At 36.7% G+C, this 18,230-nt stretch overlaps 1 protein-coding gene and 1 pseudogene across 1 annotated transcript in view; both read right to left on the bottom strand.

Moving 5' to 3' along the window:
- Window positions 1–18,230, bottom strand: part of ARL8B (ADP ribosylation factor like GTPase 8B) — a 45,816-nt gene that overhangs the window by 15,761 nt on the left and 11,825 nt on the right. The window lies entirely within an intron of this gene.
- Window positions 6–93, bottom strand: LOC112663000 (U6 spliceosomal RNA; annotated as a pseudogene).

Genomic DNA, 18,230 nt, shown 5'->3' on the forward strand with positions numbered 1-18,230 from the left:
TTTCCAAAAATATGGAATGCTTCATGAATCTGCATTTCATCCTTGCACAGGGGCCATGCTAAATATCAGTTCTTGATATTTAATCACTATCAAGTCTCTCCACACAGGCGCATGGTTTGTTCATTTAAACATTCAAATCTGGAATGCCTAGGTGGCTCACTGATTAAACATCTGCCTTTGGCTAGGGTCATGATCCCAAGGTCCTGGGATGGAGTCCTGCATCGGGCTCCCTGCAGGGAGCCTGCTTCTCCCTCTGCCTGTCTCTGCCTCTCTCTGTGTGTCTCTCATAAGTAAGTAAGTGGAATCTTAAAAAAATAAACATTCAAATCTTTTATATCCATCAGTAAAGTATCGTGTCATAATTGCTTTTGTATTTCTTATATTTTTTTAAATTTTATTTATTTGAGAGAAAGGAAGAAAGAGCAAGTGGTGGGGGTGGAAGGAGAGGGATAGAAGAGGAGGGAGAGAATCTTAAGTAGACTCTGCACGGAGTGCAGAGTCCAATGCAGAGCTGAATCCCATAAGCCTGAGATCATGATCCGAGCGGAAACCCAGAGTTGGATGCTCAACCGACTGAGCCACCCAGGTATCCTTTATATTTTTTTGACTACAATTACAGACTATACCTAATGAGTCACAGCTAATACTGATTTTATACATTCTACATATTTATATATTTTATTTACCAAATATCAACTTCTCAGTTGACTTGACTCTTATTTTTAGGTAAACAGCCCAGGGTTATAAAATCTCTCAACAAAGGAATGGTTGAACAAATAGGACTATTTTCAAGGCCTTAACACTGGCTAATTGTTTGCTGTGACCTTATGCTAGCCACACATGATTCTAAAACTGTCTGCAAGTCCTGAGCATAATGAATTCCAATTTTACAAATTAATTTCCTCTACATAACTAACTCCAAAGTTCTACCTTCCCCCCACCCTGCTCCATTTGGAGGCATTAGGCTGATTTCAGAAAAAAGATGTTAACCACAATCACTGCTTTCATTTATATTAAACATTATAATTCTCAAAACTTTCACATGATTTATATGTGAAAATCTAGTCATGACATCAAAACTACATATATCAAAACAGTTATGATACAAAACAACAAAAAAAATAACCTGATTGATTAAAAGGGGGGCAGAGGTATCACCAAAGACACTATATCCATGAAAGCAACAATAAACTGACTTCATTAAAATTAAAAACTTCCCTATGAACAAGATTTAGAGTAGTTACAGTTAGAAAACAAGCATTAGAGTAGGAGAAAATATTTGCAAAACAGATATCCAATAAGACTATTATCCAAAATACACAAAAACTCTTAAAATCCCAACAATATAAAAAGAAACACTCTAAAAAATGAACCACAGACTTTAACTGATACTTTATCAAAGAAGATAGAGATGGCAAATAAGCATATGGAAAGACACTGCACATCCTATGTGATCAGGAAAATGAAAATTAAAACAACAGGATTTCATGGTACAGTTATTAGAGTGGCCGAAATCTGGTATACCAATAATACCAAATGTTGGTAAGGATGTGAACAACAGAAATTCTCACTCATTACTAGTGGGAATGCAAAATGGTACAGCCATTACAGAAGACAGTTCGGTGGTTTCTTACAAAACCAAATATACTCTTACCATTCAATCCAGCAATCATGCTCCTTAGTATTTATCCAAGAAGTTGAAAACTTAAGTCCACACAAAAATCTGCGTATTAATGCTTACAGCACCTTTATGCATAACTGCTAAAACTTGGAAGCAACCAAGATGTCCTTCAGTAAGGAAACTGTGGCAGATCCAGGAAATAGAGTATTATTCAATACTAGAAAGAAATGAGTTACCAAGTCATGAAATGACACGGAGGAATCTTAAAAACATATCTAAGTGAAGATTCAATCTGGAAGGACTACATACTCTATGATTCCAAAAAAAATGACTGAAAACATGACCTCAGCAATATTCTGAATAAGGCAAAACTATGGAAACAGTAAGATGATCAGCGGTTGACAGGAGTTGGAGGGGCAGGGAGGAAATGAATAGGCAGAGCAGAGCGGATCTTTAGCCAATAGAAAAACTGCATGATACCGTAATGATGGATTCGTGTCATTATACAGTTGTGCAAACCTAAGAATGTACAACACAAAGAGTGAAAAGTCATGTAAGCTATGGACTTTGGGTGATTATGTCAATGAAGTGCATCACTTGTAACAAATGTACCACTCCGCTGCGAGATGCTGATAACGGGCGAAGCTGTGAGTATAGAGCAGGAGGTATATGGGAAGATCTGTACCTTCCCCTCCTTGATTATGCTGTGAACCTAAAACTGCTCTAAAAAACTCTTAACAAAAACTTTTTTTTAAATGGGCAAAGGACTTGAAGAACATTTCTCCAAAGGAAATATACAAATAGCTAATAAGGACAAGAAAAGATGCTCAATATCACTAGTCATTAGAAAAATGCAAATCAAAACCACAGAAGATACCGCCTCATATCTATTAAGATGGCTATTATCAAAAATGAAAACAACAAAAAACAAAGTAAGTTGCAGTGAGGAAATGGACAAATTGCAACCCTGGTGCACGGTTGCAGGTGTAAAATGGTGCAGCTGCTAGGAAAAACAGTATGAAAGTTCCTGAAAAGGTTAAAAAATAGAATTACCACATGATCCAGCAAATAGACTGCAGTTATATATCCAAAAGCACAGAAAGCAGGGACTCAAAGAGATAGCTGTATACCCATGTTCACAGTAGCATTATCCATAACAGCCAAAAGGTAGAAGAAACCCAAAGGCCACTGGCAGATGAACAGATAAACAATATGTGGTCTATTCCTACAATTTAATACTATTCAGCCTTAAAAAACAACTTATTCATGCTAAAACACAGATGAATCTTTGATGACATTATACTGTAATATATATTATTATATCTAACATAAAATAGTATTCATTTAGGGTGCTCCTTAGATGTTGTTTCTTCATTTCCTTCACCAATACTTCTTATTGGTTATAGAAGCTAACAATAACTTTCTCTAATTCGGTTGCTAGTGCTAACAAGCAATTTAGGAACCAAATAGATGTTACTTAAATGGAACCAAGAAATATTACTTAAACTTAATTATGTATCATTCTATTTAGCAAATTTAACAAATAATGCCAAACACCATTCTTTGCACTTAAAAATATTTTTTGTAATTTTTTTTTAAGATTTTATTTATTTATGAAAGACACAGAAAGATGCAGAGACATAGGCAGAGGGAGGAGAAGGCTCTATGCAGGGAGCCTGATGCAGGTGTCGATCCCAGAACTCCGGGACCACATCCTGAGCTGAAGGCAGATGCTCAGCCACTAAGCCACCCAGGCGTCCCAGCACTTAATAAATATTATACAAGCAGCACTCATTGATTTTGTGACGATGGATAGAACTATAGTCATCTACACACAGCATATAAGCCAAAGTCTCAAGGCAATATTTGTTTAGCTGGGCAAAATAAATGTGAAGCAAATAAGATGGCAAAAAGAAGATTACCCTCCAAGTCTGGGAATCTTATTACCAGTTTTGCAACTTACAAACCACATGCAAGTCATTTTACTTTTGGAATGAAGCTACCTTATCTAGAAGAGGAAATTGGAAGAGTATGTCCAAAGTTTTGTTTTATTCATATGCCTCTCATTTAAAATACAGTTAAGCAAGAGATGAATGCCTACAACAGTAGGAAAATGTGGCTCTCTTTTCCCAAAATTCTTTGGTATGTCAAAGGCTAAAAGCAAATCTTGTCCCAGAAACTTTTCCTTTATTGCTAACTCATATGTAGAGCTGGGGAGAACACAGTGATAAACATTTCAGTGCTTTAAAGTAGGGATTCTAAATGAATTAGGTTAGATTTTACAGTTGCTCTTTTAAATGCACAAAAATGCAGAAAGCAAGCTATTAACAGCATGGGAAAATAAGCTTCTCTTTGCTTGTTCTGTCCATCTACAGTAGCAATCCAATCCAGTCTAATAAACTTGAAAAGACAAGTGGAAAAATACCTGCTTTGACAAAATCTCAGAGTATTCTCTAACAAAAAAATTTTTTTAAAGGATTTGATTATCAAGCTACTTTGTAAAGACAGAATGTAGCAAGCAACATGACAAATGCCTAATATAAATTTCTACTTTTAGCTAGAAGACACTACTGGTAACAGGCTAAACAGGAGTCTTTTGTTTTTTAAACAACAAACACTATGACTCAATTGTTTAATTGCCAAAATTCACACATTTGCTAAGTGAGAATATATGGCCAATAAATATGCAAGTTAGTAATTTTTCTTTCCAAGAACCTTTAACATAAAATTATTATTACCAATACTAATTTTTCTAGTTAGTAGTATTATTACGCCTCTTTTATTTCACTAAGTGGAATTGCTGGCAATATTTTTTTTTAAAGATTTTATTTATTTATTCACGAGACACACACACAGAGAGAGAGAGAGAGAGAGAGAGAGAGAGAGAGGCAGAGAAGCAGACAGAGGGAGAAGCAGGCTCCATACAGGGAGCCCGATGTGGGACTCAATCCTGGGTCTCCAGGATCCTGCCTGCCCTGGGCTGAAGGCAGCGCTAAACTGCTGAGCCACCGGGGCTGCCCAAATTGCTGGTAATATTACTCTTAGATTTCAACTTACATTAGTGAGAAGAACGACAACCTATTTTTTGATGGTGAAGTACTTAAAATGAAAAGTAGATCTAGGGGGAAATCTTGATGAGGAGCAAGCTATGGTCTTTAAGTATATCCCCACAAACCACTCATTAATTACAGGACGAAAAACTAGTAAGGACACAATTGAGAAATCAGACACCTTGACTGAGGGATCAAAATCAAGAGATGAGGCTCAGATGGACATCACGTACCCACAGAAGTGATACCATGAGAAGGATACAATATCCCCCGAGTCGCACTATTTAAGCTGAGAATGCATAAACTAAATCTAGTCTAATCTTGAGGAAACATCAGACAAACCCAAACGAGAAACATTCTATTAAATGGGAGAGGAAGGGGCAGCTGGGTGGCTCGATGGGTTAAGCAGCTGCTTCTTTTTTTTTTTTTTTTTCTTTTTTTTTTTTGGCTCAGGCCATGATCCTAGAGTCCTGGGATCAAGCCCAGAGTTGGGGTCCCTGCTCAGTGGGAAGTCTGTTTCTCTCTCTGCCCCTCTTCTTCCCCATGCTCGCTTGATGTCTCTCAAATAAATAAATAAAATCTTTTTAAAAATAGAAATAAAGGGCTATGGTACATGTATTTTACCTATGTAAAGTGACACACAGACTACACAAATAACAAAGCAAATGAAATAAAATGTTAATAGTCTGATCTCTGTAAAGGGTGTATGGATGTTCTTGTAATGCTTTTATTCCTACAACTTTTTTGTGAATTTGAAGCTATTTCCAAACAATTCATTTTTTAAATGACAATTTTTAAATGAGGATAATCAAATATCACCTTCTCCTATACTACATCAATGACAACTGGATTTAGAAGATATTATCAGTCATGCCACTACTACCTATTCCCTACAATATTAAAGCTCATGAATACACTCAGTCATAAGGAATTCCAACAAGTTGAGAAGCAAGTCATTGCTCATCTTGTTCTAAAAGGAAATTCATTTACAGATGTCTTTTTTTTAATGTTTTTTAAGATTTTATTTATTAGAGAGAGAGAGAGAGAGAGAGAGAGAGAGAATGGCTGAGACACAGGCAAAGGGAGAAAGAAACAGGCTCCATGCAGGGAGCCCGACGTGGGACTCGATCCCGGGTCTCCAGGATCACACCCTGGGCTGAAGGCGGCACTAAACTGCTGAGCCACCTGGGCTGCCCCTACAAATGTCTTCTAATAGAAAAATTGATATTTTATATTTTATAATTTTGGTATAAAGTAAAATCCTCTGGGCTTTAAAACTGGCATTTTAAAATCTACTCCAATGTTTCAGTATTTATTTACAACCTGGAAATGAATTATAGTGTGTTCTACATCTAGGATTCTCTTAGTTTTCCTAAGAGAAACATATTTTCCTTTTCTTTTCTAAGCACTTAATACAGTAATTATCACTGAACACAGACATCATGTCTAAGGCAATCTCCCTTACAACACTTTTTTAAGATTTTTATTTATTTATTTATTTGAGAGAGAGAGCACAAGTGGGGGAGAGGAGCACAGGGAGAGGGAAAGGCAGGCTCCCTGCTGAGCTGGGAGCCTGACAGGGCTCCACCCCAGTACCCTGGGATCATGACTTGAGCCACATGCAGATGCCTAATTGACTGAGCCACCCAGACACCCCTAAACACTCTTTTTAAGGGGCTAGAAAAGAGAATCATTCACTACAGTAGCCCTTCAAGAGTCATTAATATAACGTTCAATTTTCTCCCAATTTTAGAACACTATGGACAATCTCTCCTTTAATAATTTCCCAAAAGACAATTTGTTCTCAGTTTTATGTGTAAATCTGGACTTACTTCCAACTACAGATATAAATCATTCCAACAGGACACCAGTTTGAAAGCACACATTAAAAAATTTGTTTGGACAGCTGGAATCTTATTAACCAAGGAATAACTTCTCTCAAAATTCCAGTGGGTTTGTTTTTGAATTTTGTTTGGAGAGAGAGGGATTCTCTTTAATACTTACCATACAGAATAAAGAACCATCCCCAAATTTTAAGTTTCAGGTTCCTCAGGAACATAATCAATCAAGGCCTCTTTTCTTCAAATGGCCCAAATTCTCAAAATGGGCCACTGTTCTAAATAAACTAAACTTAGAAATTATTTCTCTGAAGCAAATCAAATAATAAAAACTTTCTACAAAATCATGAAATTCCAAGATTATCCTTTTTTAAAAAAATATTTTATTTATTTATTCATGAGAGAGAGAGAGAGAGAGAGAGAGAGGCAGAGACACAGGCAGAGGGAGAAGCAGGCTCTATGCAGGGAGCCCGATGTGGGACTCGATCCCGGGACTCCAGGATCACACCCTGAGCCAAAGGCAGACGCTCTACCGCTGAGCCACCCCCACAAGATTAACCTTGAAAAAAAAAGATGCAACTTGAAATACCAACTCAAAAAAAACTTCTAACTCTAGCTAAAGAAATAACATCCTTAGACTCTTGCATGGAAACGTCCCCTGTGTAGACTGCGGTCTAGATGCCAATGCTTTTCATCTTGTCTGGCAGTTCAAATCAGCCCAGGGGTTCCCACCTGGGCTCAGTGAGGATGTGCTCTTCCGTCTGTGTTGTCTGTACAGATGAGGGAAAAGTGGTTACAGCTCTCAGGCTTGGCATGTATCATCTCTAGACTAGGGAGGCCACTGATAAAAGCCTGTTTCACATATGATCCAATCATCAACAGCATACAGAGACAATGAATGTGTGTTGTACCAATTCATAAACACCTCTATTGTTTACCCTTTCCTCTGGTCATAAACCCATAAAGCTACTCTGCCTCTGCTCTTACTCATTCGTTTATTTATTCACTCACTTATTCAAATAACAGAGACAAAGAAATTAGGAAACAAATATAAAAATATTGCATGACAAACACATGCCATTTAAAACAAAGATAGGGATCCCTGGGTGGCGCAGCGGTTTAGTGCCTGCCTTTGGCCCAGGGCACGATCCTGGGGGCCCGGGATCGAATCCCACGTCGGGCTCCCGGTGCATGGAGCCTGCTTCTCCCTCTGCCTGTGTCTCTGCCTCTCTCTCTCTCTGTGTGTGTGACTATCATAAATAAATAAAAATTAAAAAAAAAAAACTAAAAAAAAAATAATAATAATAAAACAAAGATAATATGGATGACTGGGTATCTAGGAAGACTGCCGAAGTAGACATTTAAGCATCTAAAGATAATTTATAATCTACATAGGATAATAGGCCAGCTTCTACAGATAATCTATTATTGTGCTACTTGAATATGAGTAAGGAAATGTAAATTTCAGTCCCACCTATGACACTTTCAATTGCATATAGATACACACAACTTTGAACGCTCTTGCTCAGAATGCAAAGGTTCTACCTCCTGTCCTTAATAGCTGCTTCTCTTAAGTGTCTATTGCTACTTCACTTCCTCTATTACCTTAAGTGTTTACTACTCCCTTCCCTTTGCTTTTCTTTTTTCCCTAGTCTCAAAGGCTACTGTAGATAGGAGTTTCTGCTCCCAAACAGGACGTCTTTATTAACAAGTGCATTCTTTTCATGTCTGAAGCAAATAAATCCACTCCAACTCAGAAGATGTAATATTTAACTCTTAACTGCTGTCCAGGTCCTCACAAACCACTCAAGCACTGCCTCTCTGCCCCACAGAGGTGCTCTTACTACACTTCTCCGCCAAGGACCACACCTGAATCTAAAAGTGTCCAGACAAGTCTCTAGGTATTAGTATTAAAATTGCTAGTGTCTGGTTTGTTTTGTCCTTTATTAATGTTGTTAAATTTATGGTAATTTGGCAAGCAATCAAGTTTGCCTTGGGAGAACTGGAAGTGAATAGCTTATTTTTCAAGTGAATTACTGGTAGGTTTTTACATTATTAGCATATATATAACACCCCAAACAGTAGCAACATGGATTTTAAAATATCTCTTTTTAAACTCAATGAGTGGAAGGCATTATGTTTTGACACTAGGCTATGAAAACTAAACATAACAGACAAAAATTTTCCAAATGAAAACTTTTTAAAAGCATAATGGCAAAGGGAACTCTCTAACTACTAATTATTAAATACCTGTCATTCCAATTCAACTCATTTTAAACAACTAATTAATCCTTACTGCTTGCTAACACCAATAGGGCTACTTTGCAGCAATCTCCTTTACAAAGATAACTCTTGAGGATTAAAATGTTCTCAAAATCAGTTTCAATTAGGAACCTGAAAACTCTCATCTCTGCTAACCTCTATTCCTGAAGAAAATTCCTTTCAAAAGGTCTCTAATGATTATTTTCTGTGTTCACTATAGCTTTCATTAACAGCACTTTAATAACGGTTTTTTACTAAATCTATATATCCAAAGAATTGCTGAAGGGAAACTCAACTTGCTTGTCTGTAAAACAATTTACTAGTGAGCATCCCTAGTTAAACACGCAGAGACCACATCACAGTGCATTCTCACTTACTCAGAAATTATCACAATGTAGTAATAACATGAAAATGGACCCCAAAAGAAATCAGTGCTACAGACCTTTAGCAAATATAGTTTTGCTAAATCAAGTCACTAATATGTCTGAATGTATTTCCCATAAGCACCAAGGGTGTACCATAAATCTTTAATAAACATCTGTGTCTTTATATAAAAAGACTACTACTTATCTTCACATGTGAGCTAAAGCAGGTTCTAAAGTCAGAAACGTGAGAGTGGGAAAAATTAGCATATAATCACATTTTTAGGCCTTGATACTACTATTCTACTGGTTGGTCTCTAGACATTTCAACTACTTTTTTTTTATTTTTACTTTTCTAACTTAGTTGTTCATAAAGAAAGCCATTTTCTATATTTAAAATTTCTTTCCCTCTTTCTGGGAAAAGGAACTAGAACTAGAATGAGAAGGAGACCTCTTTTAATGCTGCACGTGACCTGCTCTGTGTTCATGTTTAGCTTGTTCAAAAAAGAAATTAGCAGAAAGTTTCTTTCAAATCCCAAAATAGGCTTCTATTGCTAAATTAAAAGGCGGATTCCTAGAACCACCCAAATCAATAAGTTATATGTGTAACAAAAGTCCGTCATAAAGAAAACTGCTTTATAGAATAGCTTCATCATATGTATCAAATTTTTAATCTGCTAACAGTACATTTCATACTCTTTAAAACAAGATAAGAAGCCTACTCCTTATCAAATCTATGAAAGCCAGAATCAGAAAAAAATTTTAAAGCTTTTTAAAAGATTTTATTTGAGGAAGAGATTGAGAGAACATGGAGGGGGGAGCAGTGGAAGAGCAGGGGCAGAAGTAGACTCCCCAGTGAGCATGGAGCCCAATGCAGGCTGGATCCAGGGACTGGGATCATGACCTGAACCAAAGGCAGATGCTTAAAGGACGGAGCCATTCAGGCACCGTTCAGAAAAGTAAAAATTTTAATGTAATTAATAAAGCCCATCCTAAATAAGTAAAAGAGCTGATAAGCGTTTCAGTACAGTTTAATAACTGTGGAGTTACTATAAGAGGCTGTGGAATTACTATTAAGAGGTCCTGTTCATTTTCTCAGGTAATGAATGTTAAAACACAATAATACAGAGACAGTGTTAGTCTGGTGGTTATGACTGAGACTCTGGAGACAGTTATACTAGGTTATAACTCTGGTCTAACCACTTGCCTAGCCATATGGCCCCCTTGCACATTCCTTAACTTTGTAATGCACCTCACTTTCCCCAAATATAAAATGGAGAGAACAGTCTATCACACAGAGTTGTTTAAAAATTAAATCAATTTTAAAAATTAAAACACATACACTATTTACAACAATGCCTGCTTCAGAAACAGGTATAGGGAAAGCATTTAATATTTGCTACCGGGCAGCCTGGGTGGCTCAGCGGTTCAGCACCGCCTTCAGCCGAAGGCATGATCTTGGAGACCCAGGATGGAGTCCCGCGTTGGGCTCCCTTCATGGAGCCTGCTTGTCCCTCTGCCTGTGTCTCTCTGCCTCTCTCTCTGTGTCTCTCATGAATAAATAAATAAAATTTTAAAAAATAACAATAATATTTGCTACCATCATTATTACAGAGTTCATTAAGTGTAATGTAATGTTAAAAAACAATACACACAGGGTTAAGATTAGGTAAGCACACTGCATCTTATCCGTTCCACTGACTAAAAACTGTGGACAGAATGCAAGCAGCAGCTGAGGGCTCTAAAAAGTAAGTAGCACACAAAAAAGGAAATCAAAACTTGAAGCACAAGCAATCTGGTGCTATTTCCTAGTTGTGTTGTTTACTTCCAATCTCCCAGCCTGGATTCAATTGCCAGAAACACATACCAGGCATGAACAGAAAAGGCTTCAACAGAAGCACCTCTTTGGATCTGAGGAGCACATCTGTGTGTTGGGGGTAATGGCAGGAGGAAGAAAGAAGAGGGAGATTAGGAAAAATCCCCTCCGTGTTTTTTTCCTTTCTCCTGCTATAGCCTCCAAACAAACCCAAGCCCAAAAGCAATGAGCATCTATAGCAGCTATGGTCAGTCAGGTATTCCTCAGAGGGAAAAGGATCCTCTGTAACCATAGGAACCCTGGTCCAAAAAATGCTTGGTAGTGTGGGGAGGATTGAAAGAGGAATCCCTGTTGATTATTTTTTTGTCTATTCTCTTGGCCCCTGAGATAGATTCAGTTGAGGGAAAGACATAACAAAGGAGGGATTATGAAGCCCCAGGTTTATAGACAGAGGATCAGGAAAGTGGGAAAAGGGTTGTGAGCCATAGTATGGGGGAAATTTGCAAAGGAAAGATCTAGAGAAACAGATCCCACAAAGTTGTACATGAACTCCTGGGCTAATCCTTAAACTGTGATATTTGGATCTGACTCTAAAGAATAACATAAAAGACCCTGAGAATTAAACTATTAAGTAGACCACTTGCCAGGTTTCTAGTTAATGTCCACAATATATAGCTGGGAATGATCCAAACAGTACTACTGAGGCTTTGAAAACAGGACTTAGAACATTAGAAACATTAGAAACAAAGCTCACAGAAGAAGGCAGGTTGGATTTTTTGGCCTAAACCTAACTGGGTCAAATGCACACTAAAATAAAACAAGTTATCCTCCATAGGTTGTAAACAAAACCTGGAGACTCATAATATCCAAAGTGTCCAAAATAACTGAACATATGAGATTCAAGAAAACTAAACAACTAGCAAGGGAAAAAGTCACTGAACAGATGCCAACATCAAGATGACACCAATGTTGGAAATACGGGACAGAGACTAGCTATCATAACCCAGCTCCAAGGATGAATGAATATAACATGAAATTTCAGCAGGTAGGTATAAGCCATAAAATAGAACCAAATGAAAATCTTAGAGCTGGGGATGCCTGGGTGGCTCAGCGGTTGAGCACCTGCCTTTGGCCCAGGGCATGATCCTGGAGTTCTGGGATCAAGTCCCACATCAGGCTCCCTGCATGGAGCCTGCTTCTCCCTCTGCCTGTGTCTCTGCCTCTCTCTCTCTCTCTCTCTCTCTGTCTCTCATGAATAAATAGTCTTTAAAAAAAAAATTTTTTTAAATCTTAGAACTGAAAAATATAATGACAAAACAAAAACAAAGCAAAGCAAACCTCAATAGAAGGTTTTTTGCTTTTTTCCTCAATAGAAGGAGCCCAATAGATGGGCTCAATAGAAGAATAGAGATTACAGAGGAAAAAGTCAATGAACCTGAAGATAAAGCAAAAGAAATTATCCAACCTGAAAAAGAGAAAGATAGGAAAAAGAAAGAGCCAAGCCTCAAGAATCTGTAGGACAATATAAAAAGGTCTAATATTCATGTTATTGAAATCCCAGAATAAGAGAAAATGAAACCACAAAGGACCCCAAAAAGTCAAAGTAAAGGCCCTGTGAGAAAAGGCCTCATACTCCTTGATTTCAAGTTCTATTACAAAACTTGATTTCAAGTTCTATTACAAATTACATACTCCTTGATTTCAAGTTCTAGTAGTCAAATGAGTATGGTATTGGCATAAAAACAGACCCATCAAACAATGAAACATAATAGTGACTCAAAAATAAACCTACATATATGTGGTCAATTAATTTACAACAAAGGGGGCAGCCCAGGTGGCTCAGCGGTTTAGTGTCGCCTTCAGCCCAGGGAGTGATGCTGGAGACCCAGGATTGAGTCCCACGTCAGGCTCCCTACATGGAACCTGCTTCCCCCTCGGCCTGTGTCTCTGTCTCTCTCTCTCTGTGTCTCTCATGAATAAATAAAATCTTAAAATATATATATATATAAAAATTTACAACAAAGGACCTAGAATTTATAATGGAGAAAGAAGAGTTTCTTCAATAAACAGTGTTGGTAAAACTGCTACTATCTTATACCATTCACAAAATTTAACTCAAAACAAATTAAAGATTCGAATATAAGACCCAAAACCATAAAACTCCTAGAAGTAAACAGATGGTAAGCTCCTTGACACAAATCTTAAGAATGATTTTTTTAATCTTGACACCAAAAGCAAAAATAAATAACTGTGAGTACACTGAACTAAAAAGCTTCGGCACAGAAGAGAAAACAATTATCAAAACGAAAAGACAACTTACTGAATGAAAGAAAATATTTGTAAATCATATATCTGATAAAGGGTTGATATCCAAAATATGAAAAACTTATACAATTCAATAATAAACAATCTAGTTTAAAAAAAAAATGGCAGAAAACCTGAAAAGGTGTTTTTCCAGAGATCTACAGATGGATATCACACATATGAAAAGGAGCTCAACATCACTAATCATCAGGGAAATGTAAAGCAAAAGCAAAACCAAGTGCAAATCAAAACCTCATGCTATTATTCCTTGTGCACTCTTGGTGGAAATGTAAATTGGTACTATTGGCCTCTATGGAAAATAGTATGGAGGCTCCTCAGAATTAAAGACATAACTACTATATGATCTAGTAATTCCATTTTTGAATATTTACCTAAGGAAGTAAAAATATTAAAAATATATGTACCCGACTTTCACTGTAGTATTATTTATAATAGTCAAGATACAAAAATAACCTTAAGTGACCAATAACGGATAAATGAATAAAGAAAATGTGATATACGTATATTCATATCAATTCACATATGTATTCATATATATGACTATTCAACCATTAAAAAATAATGAAATCTTGCCATTTGTGACAACATGGATGGACTCTTTATCTTATTAATTTTATTTATTTATTTATTTATTTATTTATGGCATAAAAACAGACCTATTAATCAAACAAATTTTTTTTTATTTTAACAAAGTGAAATAAGACAGAGAAAGACAAATACCATATGATTTCACATGTGAAATCTAAAAAGAACTAAGCTCACAGATAAAGAAAAAGACTGGTGGCTGACAGAGGCAGGGGATGGAGAGGGGAGGGGGTTGTTAGAGAAATGGGTAAAGGGAATCAAAAGGTACGAATTTTCAGTTTTAAAATAAGTAAGTCATTGGATGTAATGTATCATGCTGACTATCACTAATAATATTGTATTGAATATGTGGAAGTTGCTGAGGGAGTAAACCTCATCACAAGTAAAAAAAATTTTTTTTGGTAACTGCACTAAATGATAGATGTTAACTAGATTTCTTGTGGTGATTATTTCATAATGTATACAAATATCAAATCATTATGTTGTACTACTGAAACTAATGTTATATGAGAATTATACCTCAATTTAAAAAAAAAGAGAGAATAACAAAATGTCCAAAATTTGGGGAAAGATAAACTTTAGATTCAAGAATGACAACAAACCCAAAGCAGTGTTAAGTTCAAAGAAATCCACACCTGGAGAGATCATAATTAAACTACAAAAAAAAAAAAAAAAAAAAAACTTGAAAGTTGCCAGAAACAACACATGACCCATGAGAATAACAACTTCAATGACTATGATATTTCTCATCAGAAACCATAAAGGCCCCCCTCCCCCAGAAGCCCCTCCTTGTTCCTTGTGAACCTAATCCTAATAAAATTCTGAGCAAATTGAAAAAAAAAAAAAAAAAAAAAAAAGAAAGAAACCATAAAGGTCTTTACAAATGTACTGAGGGGGAAAAAAAAAACTATCAACTTAGAATTCTATATCCAGCAAAACATTCTTTAAGAATGAAGATGATAAAGACATTCTCAAATGAAGGAAAACTAAAAGAATTTGTATTAGTAGATATACTCTAAAAGAAAGGCTAAAAGAAGTCCTGCAGGCATACAAGAAGCTAACAGGGGAACCTAGAACTTCAGGAATTAAGGGAAAGCAATAGAAATGGTAACATCTGGGTAAAAGTAAAGTAACTACTGTCTTCCTCTTGAATATTAAAATGTTTGATGGTTGAAGCAAAAATTACAATCTTATCTGGTACAATTTTCAGTAGATATGACAAATGCACCCTATAGGGAAGAAAGCAAAGGGACCTAAATGGTGGCAAGGTTTCTACTTCCACATGAAGTGTTAATATATTAATTCTAAGTAAGCTAGATGTATATATATTGTAATCCCTAGAACCACGAAAGAAGCCATAAAGAGAGATGAGTCAAAACTGCAATAAATTAAAATAGTGAAACAGTCCAATTGAAAATAGAAAAGAAACAAAGGAATAAAAACAAATACTTAAGTTGTAGAACTAAATCCAAACAGGTCAATAACTATAGCAAAAGTAAATGCTCATCTAAACACACCACTTAAACAAAGATTGTCAGAATTTTTTTTTTTATAAGATGACTCATAATGCTGTCTCCAAGAAACCTACTGTAAGCATAATGATAGAGGAAGGTTAAAAGTAAAAGCATGGAAAGAGTAACATCATGCTGCCACTGACCAAAAGAATGCTGGAGTAGCTAAAAATTTTCAGAACACAACAAACCACACTTCTACACATAGAGCTGCATCCCTCAGGTTGTCTTTTCTTACTGTACCCTTGAATTCATTTTAAGCAGTCTGGAAACCTGTTCCAACACTCACTAAATAGAGAATTAAGGACAAGATTAGAAGATTAGTCTGTGTTGGAATTTAGCCATGAGGCTTAGTTCCTGAGGAACCAACCAGGGAACATTATTTTTAAAACTGCCGTGCAGAGTCCCCAAAGTGGAAAAAAAAAAAAAAAAAGCTAACCATTATCTTGTATGGGAAGATGCCCTGACCACTGCTACCTCTGAAAGAATACAACTAGGTAGGCCACTGGGAGCCGTGCAAGCTTTATATCACATATTGCCCTAATTTCTTTGAGACAGGACACCCTGTAGGATTGAACTGACTCATTCAGAATTCCCAAGTCCAACATCATCCATTAACTACTTTTGCTTCCCGTTCAGCTCCATTTCTTTAAAAGAAGTTATACAGGGTTTTTTTCTGGGCTATTAAGAAATCTAACTGGTGATGAGAATTTTATATAATTTTCTGAATCTACCTCTTTTTATTTCCAAGATGATAAACTTCACTGCTCACTGAAACTATAACATCCATTAGTAGCTATATAGATCTGCAATTAAACAAATGTCAGAGACATTACAGAGAAGTTATCCAGAAAGTGGCTCCTAGTTTAGAATTTAACCCATAACTCCTACTGCTACTCAGAACCTTTAAATGTGGGATCCCTGGGTGGTGCAGCGGTTTAGCGCCTGCCTTTGGCCCAGGGCGCGATCCTGGAGACCCGGGATCGAATCCCACGTCGGGCTCCCGGTGCATGGAGCCTGCTTCTCCCTCTGCCTATGTCTCTGCCTCTCTCTCTCTCTCTCTCTCTCTGTGACTATCATAAATAAATAAAAATTAAAAAAAAAAAGAACCTTTAAATGTTAGAATGAAAAAGCCTCTAAATGTAACCAAGGATTAGAGCATATCATGCCAGATGACAGCATATGCATGACCTCTTATCAGATCTCTTTTCTAACTAGAAGATAAATGAAACTGTTGAAACCCTGCTCCACAGGTATATCATAAAACAGATAGGCAATACTCCCTTCCTTATCTTTTAAAGACTAGCCCAGGCATCCTTGACAGCAGTAGTGGAATCAACTTATAAATATAATTCTGATGTCAGACTCTAGAGGAAGCAAACTTTGGCACCTATCATTAGGATACATTAAAATCTGGATTTTAATTTCTTAGTTCTTTATCTCCAACTTGTAGCCTTTTCCTGCCTTGTAGATTTGCAACCTTATCTCCTCCACTAATAACATCATGTGGATTGCCTCATGCTTTTCCCCACTGTAAAAACTTTGGTAACACTGCTTACTTTTTAAAATATTAAAATTACTAATTTCCTGAACACATTTTAAACCAGGATATATCAAGTCTTTTAGCTATCTGTTAACTTACGTATCAACAGAGACATCTCTGTTTCTACATTTTTCAGTTTAGCAGTATAGTGTGTGGCTGCAGAAAATGCCATAGTGTGAATATATTTCTCTTTCAGTGGCTGCTTTTCACCCTCTGGCTCTCTCTGGGTGTCCCTGAAGAAACACTAAACATTGTAAAGCTACTCCATTAGCCCAGTCAGTGTTATGAGCATTGCTTCATACAGAAACGCAACTCTTAAATGATGGGCAGTCATGAAATACTGAGTCACTGTACAGTGCTCAGATTCCAAATTGCTGTGTCTTCTAAATGCTAGCATCATTATTTATTCAGTAGCTGTCTACAACCCCACTTACTACTTTCCAGGTGGGGAGCTTGGCAGAGAATTAGAAGTACAGAAAAAAGCTAGAGTGACAAGAATGTTTTCCCGTTATATGTGATTCCTGCATCAAGAATATATCACCGTTATTAATTAGCCAGGCCACGTGTCACTGACTTACACTATTAATAACAATAGTAATAATGATAATAGCAACATGACACCATTCACCTTACCTGCTTCATTTTACAGAAAAGGAAGCTTGAGATCAACAGCACAAGGTCACACACGTAACAGCAAAACTGGGATTTAGACCCAGGTCTGAATTTCAAAACCCTAATGTTACTTTCTACTGGAATATAATGCTTCAGGCATTTGAGAGTTACCTGTTGATAAATAAGTGAAAGTCATTACTCGTACGGAAGCTTGAAGTCTATTTTAGGTTGCTCAACCACAGGAACAAAAAATACAAACTCAATGGTTAGCTGAAAGATTATAAATCGATACTATACTAATAATATATAGTAAAATACCAATTAGGACCAATCACAATCTCTTCCACCAAGCCAAAACTAGCAACTACAACCAAATTTACCAACAGGAAGATAAACCCAATTAACCAGCAAATTTTTCAGTAGATTGCCCCAAACATCCTACCACATCTATAATGGATTATGGCAAAGGACAGTCTGGGATTTTAGCTTCTCTCTCACAATGACAGAACCTTCATCAAGAACAGAAACTGGAGGCAAGCATAACCTCCATTCTGGAACTCAGAAACCTTTCACCCTCCTTTAACACTGAATGAGGACTGAGAGGAGATCCATTTCATCTGCCCTCTAATACTGGAACACATGTTCCTGTCCTAACCCCCAAATACTACATGAGCCACACTAGTAATTATCCACTGCAGAGCATTT

Source organism: Canis lupus, chromosome 20 (genome assembly GCF_003254725.2).
Source record: "Canis lupus dingo isolate Sandy chromosome 20, ASM325472v2, whole genome shotgun sequence".
Taxonomy (NCBI): Eukaryota; Metazoa; Chordata; class Mammalia; order Carnivora; family Canidae; genus Canis; species Canis lupus.